Consider the following 6,766-nt stretch of genomic DNA (forward strand, 5'->3'; position numbering starts at 1 on the left):
CGGTGCGCGCTCCCGGGTCGCGGCCGCGCCGGCTGCTGCGGGTCACGGCGGCTGAGCTAAGCGGAGGAGCAGGCGCCAGCCGCAGCGCGTCCCTGCAGCGCCTCATCGCCGGATCCTTTCCAGGGGAAAAGCGGAAGCTTGCCTAACCGTCGCACTTGGACGTAGTGAGCTACATTCAGGCGCACTGCATGTTAGAGGATCATAGAGCCATAGATAGGAAGGCGAGAAGCACGAACAACTGTCTGTGAGAATGAAAAAGTAAAAAGCAGCTGACAATAACTACATGGGATTGGAGACAGCTGTGTGTACGAACGCGTCTACGAATGGATAAAGCAGGGAGGCCAGGCACAAAAACGCATAGGTGTATTAGCACGTGTACAGGGAACGTGTACAGTGGAAAATCATCAGAGTAATTGCACATGGTAAAAAAAAAAAGGGAGAGGCAGGCGTGGTGCACACACTTGTAATGACAGCACTTGGGAGGCTGAGACAGGAGGATGGAGGGGTGAAGGTTGGCTTGGGGTACAGAATGAGGCCCTGCCTCAAAACACCAAAAACAAAATGGAACAACAACAACAACAAAGCCTCCAAACCCCCAAAATAAAACAAAAAACGCAGGGAGCTAACGACATACTTAAGCGGTATTCCTCTTCCCCCTGGAGCTCCAGTCCTAGAGCAAAGTTATCTCGGTCAGCTATTTCTTCTGATGCCTGCTCCCGTGTGCTGGCAATGCTATTTCTTGACTCATCAGTTTTAAACAGCGTTGATTTTCTGTCACTCTAAACGAAAATGTAGCTTTTTTAGATACTTTAGAAAGTCTTTAACATGTCAATTTGCGAAAATATGCGTGTGTGTCTCGTGGATGGCAGGTACCGCTGTGGACGTTAAGGGTAGAGAGGATAAGACAAACGGCGTGGGCGCTCTGAGCTTGCAGTCCTGAGATAAGGTGGGAGGGTCGGGGACAGGCAGCCAACTTCTCACCCCCACCCCGATGAGATACCCACCCCGGTGAGAAACTGTGTGGGCCAGGTAGTGGGACTGGGAAGATCTTTCGGATGTGTTTTTCTTTTCTCTTGTTTTTGTTTTCGGTACTGGGGATTAAACGCAGGGCCTCACATGTGCTGGACAAGTGCTCTACCACCATATCCCCAGACTCTTTTGGAAGCTGAATGTGCGGGTTTAGAGCCTTGCTTTTGTGTTCAAGGGTACCTAAGGCTTTACAGCGAGGTGTAAGAGGGGGTCAAATGGGCGTTCCATCCCGGGCGGTGATGGCCGACCTTTCAGAGACCGGGTACCAAACTGCAACCCCAAACCGACTTACTTATCACAAAGTGCTAGCACTGCAGTTAAACCTGCATACTGAGGTTTTAGTTTAGAAAAAACAATTCAGACGTTAACATCTTTTGTGTTAAGAGAAAGACAATAACACACGTGCCACGGGTTCGCCACCACTGATCTAAGGCAATGAGGCCTTCCTGTGTCATTCGTGATCTCTTCTGGAGGAGTCACCTGTGTTGTTTCTACGTTGTTCTTACGTGAACTACACAGAAATGCGGCTGGCCTTTCTGTGCCATCTTTCCAGAGAAGTCACTTGGCAGTGCACTGTGCGGACCCAGTGTCCTAGGCAAAAGGTTTTCTTATGGTTGTCTGACCTGTAGAAAGATTCACAACAAGATGGGGTGTGTGCGTGTGCACATGTGTGTGCTGGAAACAGGACAGGTTGAGGCTGAGGTGAAGTCATCCCTTATGGCTCAGCTTGGAGTTTAATCAGAGTGCATAGTTTATATCCAGAGAGGCTCTGTAGGGTATGGATGCACCAACAGGGCAGAGGCTGAACAGAGGCCATAACTCAAATCCTCCTGAGAGTGTTTGTAAATGTTTAAACCCTCATGGAGGTGAGTTATTTCCAAGGCTGAAAACCAGGCTGAAGCCTGTTAGAATGATCATTGCCAGTAGGAGTCAGCCAATGCTTTGGTGTCCAATTGATTAGCACCACCAACTGGCAGTGACATTCAGGCCCAAGACTTTGAACTCAGCCTTGATTCCTGCCTTTCTCGCACGGCCTCTGCGCGGCCTGTCAGCAAACCCTGGTTGTTCTGCCTTCCAAGTATAAATCCAAATGGAATCACCCTTAGAGCACTGAAGGCCCCCAGAATATTGAAGACCATATCGGTGCATAAGAAAAAGAGGTAAAAAGCGTGAAGATTGCAAATGAAGAAACAACACTACCCCTACGTGAAGAGAATACTAAACCCTAATAACAGAAACTCCAATGGGGTCTGCGGATAAGCTTTGGGACTGATAGAGGCATCTGGTGAGGTTGCTGGAGACAAAGCCAGTTTGTAAATATTGCTTATGTCTGTGTTCTTATATCACTGGGAAGACACGCCCTTCACTTCCTTGGTCCTCAGTTCTGTGTGCCCTTGCTAAAGGAATTCAGTCAAGACACACAGGTGGCCGTGCTGAAATACAGGTAGAATTTATTTTAAAGTTCACAAAGAGCTATTCCTTCAAGCGAGAAGGCAGGGAGAGCCACAAAGGCAACTGTGCTCAGGGTGAAGAACAAAACAATTACTCTTAGAGCTTGGAGAGCTGTCTTAATTATCACTGTTTCATTTATGCAATGTATGTGCTTATGGACATTTCTCTTAGGAGTTACTTTGGAATGTCAATATCCCAGAAATGTCTTCCTTCTTTCTTTCAGGGAGTCAGTATTCATTTATGGGCCTTTATCGTATAAGAATCTAAATCAAGTCTCAACCCGAGGCGGGAGGGTCTTTAAAGGATGCCCCCCCTTCTGACAGCATTGGGTGCAGGTCATGACACCTAGGAATACTGTATGCCTTGGTTTGGAAAGAGATGGCCAGGTGGCTAGGGATCAGAAGAACACTGTGTACAAAGTGTAACCTTAACATTATTGTGTTCTGCGGATCACTTCTGTCTGACACCTAACAAATGATTATAAATGTAGTATACGTTGAAGTCTTTGTTTCTGTACTTGACTGTAACTAGCAGTGCCATTTTGGACCCCCTTCCCTTTTGTCTGTCTCTCAGGGCCATACTGTTTAACTATCTGCCTAAAATTTCCACTTTCAAGAATTGGGACCCTGAAACCACTTAGACCTTGGGATACATTCAAGTCCTGACTACTGCTTGCTGAGAGGGGGTACTGCAAGGAAGGATTTAGGGTCTCCACTCTGGCTGACTGTCAGGCTCAGTCACTAGGTCAAGGGTTCTGATGTACCTGGGTGGACCAGAAGAGAGCAGGACCCTCTGAAGATGGATTGACTATAAAAAAAAGAAAAAAGTTTAGGAAACAGTTTATTATATAGTACAAGGTCCAAATATAAGATTGTAAGAACAAAGACTGTAATGGTTACAGACCACTTTCACCAAATTGATCCAGGGAGCCAAACCCATACCTTTTCCCCAAATCTTGGATTGGTATTGGGATCTGTCATGGCCCAGATTTCTTGTTTTAAGTCCTGCAAGGCAGGTCAGGGACAGAACACCCATCAGAAGTACTTAAACAAAGGAGATGGCTATGGAGTTCCCTGTAACCAGTTTTATAACAGCTCTTATATAGGCACCACCAGTTAAGAGCCTGTATCCCCTGGAAGCACAAATGAGCAGAAGGGTAATAATCACAAAGGTTCTGACTAGGAGAAGAACACTCAAGGTGCATGCAGCCCTCTGTAGGTGGATAGGGCAGAGATGGCGAGGCCTTTACTTAGCTGAAATGTGGTTGAACAGGTATTATGGAGGGTCCGGGATATAGCTCAGTGGCATAAGCACCTGCCTGGCCAGTGCAAGGTCCTGAGTTTGATTCCTGGTACCCAAAAAACCAACCAACCAAACAAACAAAAAACAGGTATTGTGGAGAAGGACATCCTTTAGATGATCTTTCAATGTATTACCTATGTGGGACTTTGGGCCTGACCAAGCCATATGATTGTTTGATTCTGGAGGAAGACTAGCAAAAGCATGGGTGTAAAAGGATATGACAGCAGGACCTGTGTCCCTGTGGAAAGCCCCTAGGACACTTTGCTGAGGTATGCTGGAAGGAATGATAACATGATGGATAACTAAATCAAGTCTCATTCCTATGATAGTTGAGTTGTATTGTCCTCACCAATCCTGTTAATTGTTCCTTCCATTTGCCCTGTTGCTGCTTTTTGTTTGTATCCCAATAAAAGGCTAAGGAGGATGGTAATTGAGGCTTCAGTCCAAGAAACTGCAAGCCCCCTGATAGCACAACTGTCTCTTTCTTGTTTTTCTTTTCATCCGTAGGCACCTTGTTCTCAGGACCTGTCACCCCAGACAGAAATGGAATATATACCAACAATCTTCCAGTGGTTGGCTTTCTCAGGTTAGTGGTGACCCTAGAGAAGCTTTTCCCCTCTAAGGTTTGACTCAGGAATGGTGGATCCAGATGGCAATTCCTGGAAGTTTGGTATCTGTTGGTGAAGAAGGAATTACAGAGAAAGGGCCTTTCCAAAGAAGAGATAGTTGTTGACCTTGTGGACCCTCCCTGTAGCTTTTGGTAAGGACTAATGTTTCAGGTTGAGAGAGAGACCTTTGGCTCTTGGGGTGCTTGTGACAATACCTGTGATCCATATTCTCATGTTGCCTGTTGGGGAATATTTAGTATGGATATATAGTGGCCTAGGGATTGAGCCTGTAGTAGGAGGTCAGTAGATAAGAAAGTTGAACCAGGTAGCACTTTAAATGGGCTAAGGCCCAGCCTATATGAGATCTTCCTATTGCTATTGGTAGAATTACCTTCCATGAAAAGTGGGTTTCTTGACATGACTTCTTTATGTAAAGTCTGAATGTCTGAATTGTGCCTTATGTGAGGACTGAGGCCTCAGAGAAGGATGGAGACAATATTTAATTCCCAGGACTTTAGACACGTTATATCTGTGGGGAATGAAGGGTGAGCGGTTGTCACTTTGAAGGGACTTAGGAAATTCGAATCTGGGGATAATCTCTTGGAGAAGTGCTGTAGACACTTCTGCAGCCCTTCTCAACCTAGTTGGAAGTGCTGTAAGGTGTTAGCAGGTATTTAAACCCTTGGCAGGAAAGCAACTGGATATAATATATTTGCCAGTCCTCACCTGGGTATTGTCCATGTCTGTGAGCTGTAGCCACCAAGAGACGGGGCTTAGCTCCTTGGGGATTTTTGAGAGTACATAAAGCACAGGCTTGTGAGATCTAGTCAATAGTCTTATAAAGCTCTTTGCCACTGAAGACTTATTTGTACACCTGTAGTCAGTCTCTGCTTAAATGACAGTGGTTGTACAATTCCATAATAGTTTTCCATTGCCTTGACTGAGGGAGATTGGGGAGATTTCTTGATTTGACTCACCTGTCTTGCTCCTGAATATAATTGTGGCCAGGGCCCAGGCGACTTCTAGAGTATAAACAGGAGATGAAAGATGAGATCCTACTGGGGGGATTAGAGACAGGGTAGGCTCAGGACCTGAGCTGCTTGCTTACCTGCTGCAACAGCTCTTTGGTTTCCTAATGCCTTTTCATGGGTTCCTGACCGATGGCCTTTGCAGTGAGTCCCAGCTATTTTCACTGGCAAGTGGACAACTGCTCATAAGGCTAAGATTTGAGGTTTGTGTCTTATAGGACTATTCTTGGCATTTGAGGTAGCCTCTTTCTTTCTGAGTAGGAGGATGCGCATGTAGCACTAGAAAAGCATGTTTAGAATCAGCATATATGTATTGTGTTTTGTTTGTTTTTACTGAATTCTAAAGCATGAGTCAAAAAAATCAGTTCAGCCTCTTGTGCTGATGTTGTGATGGGCAAAGTGTGGCCCTCAGTAATGTCTGTAAGAGAAACAATGACATAGCTAGTTTTTCTTGTACCATGTTTTACATAGGAGTTACTGTCAGTAAACCAGATTACACCTGAGTTTTCAAGGTGTAACTTATCTTGTAGGTCTGGTTGGACAGTACAGCCAGATTAACAATATTGAGACAATCATGGGCAGCCTCAGTGTTATTTCCCTCCTGATTACATGAACTGAACTCCAGAGTCGGTTGCAGAGTGAAGAGCATCTGTGAAGAGTTACGTCAGGATAGTGAAGTAATTAGGGTCTGGTAATACAAAGGATGAGCGCCAACGAGGTCCTATATGCTCTAACGTGGACGTCACTTGATAAGAGTGTAGACTGGCAGATAAAAGCCCAAGGGTTCCTCTACCCAAAGAACAGAAGCAGCTATTGCCGTGATATATCCTGGCCATCTGTGGACCACTGTGTCCAGCCTCCTTGGTCAATATCTAACTGGACTTTGAAAGGCCCCAAAGCCTGGGTAAGAACCCCTGAAGCCACACCTTCATGCTTGGTTTCCTGTACCTGGGAAGGTATGTCAGGCTGTGGTAGTCCCAAGGCAAGGCCTTGAGGAGAGAGGATTTTAATTTATCATAGGCTTGCTCTTGTTCCTACTCCTAGGATAGGAAAATTTGATAACTTTTTCCTTTTATGGACTTGTACAGGGGCTCAGCCATTAGGCTACACCCAGGGATCCATAGCCTGTTCATCCTCAGAAACCATGAAGTTGTTTTCTGATGCTAGGGGCCAGAAGGGCTTCGATGGCCTGTGTGTGCTCTGCTGGAAAAGCTCAATGCCCTGGGGTTGAAACAAACCTCAAACAGTGTATTCTTTGAAATAGTAATTGGGCATTGGGATTTGAGGCTCAATATCCCATCAGCCAGGAAAGTTAAAGCCTGAATCAAATGATCTCAGGCCTGGGTT

Source organism: Chinchilla lanigera, unplaced genomic scaffold, assembly GCF_000276665.1.
Source record: "Chinchilla lanigera isolate Chin_1 unplaced genomic scaffold, ChiLan1.0 scaffold00046, whole genome shotgun sequence".
NCBI lineage: Eukaryota > Metazoa > Chordata > Mammalia > Rodentia > Chinchillidae > Chinchilla > Chinchilla lanigera.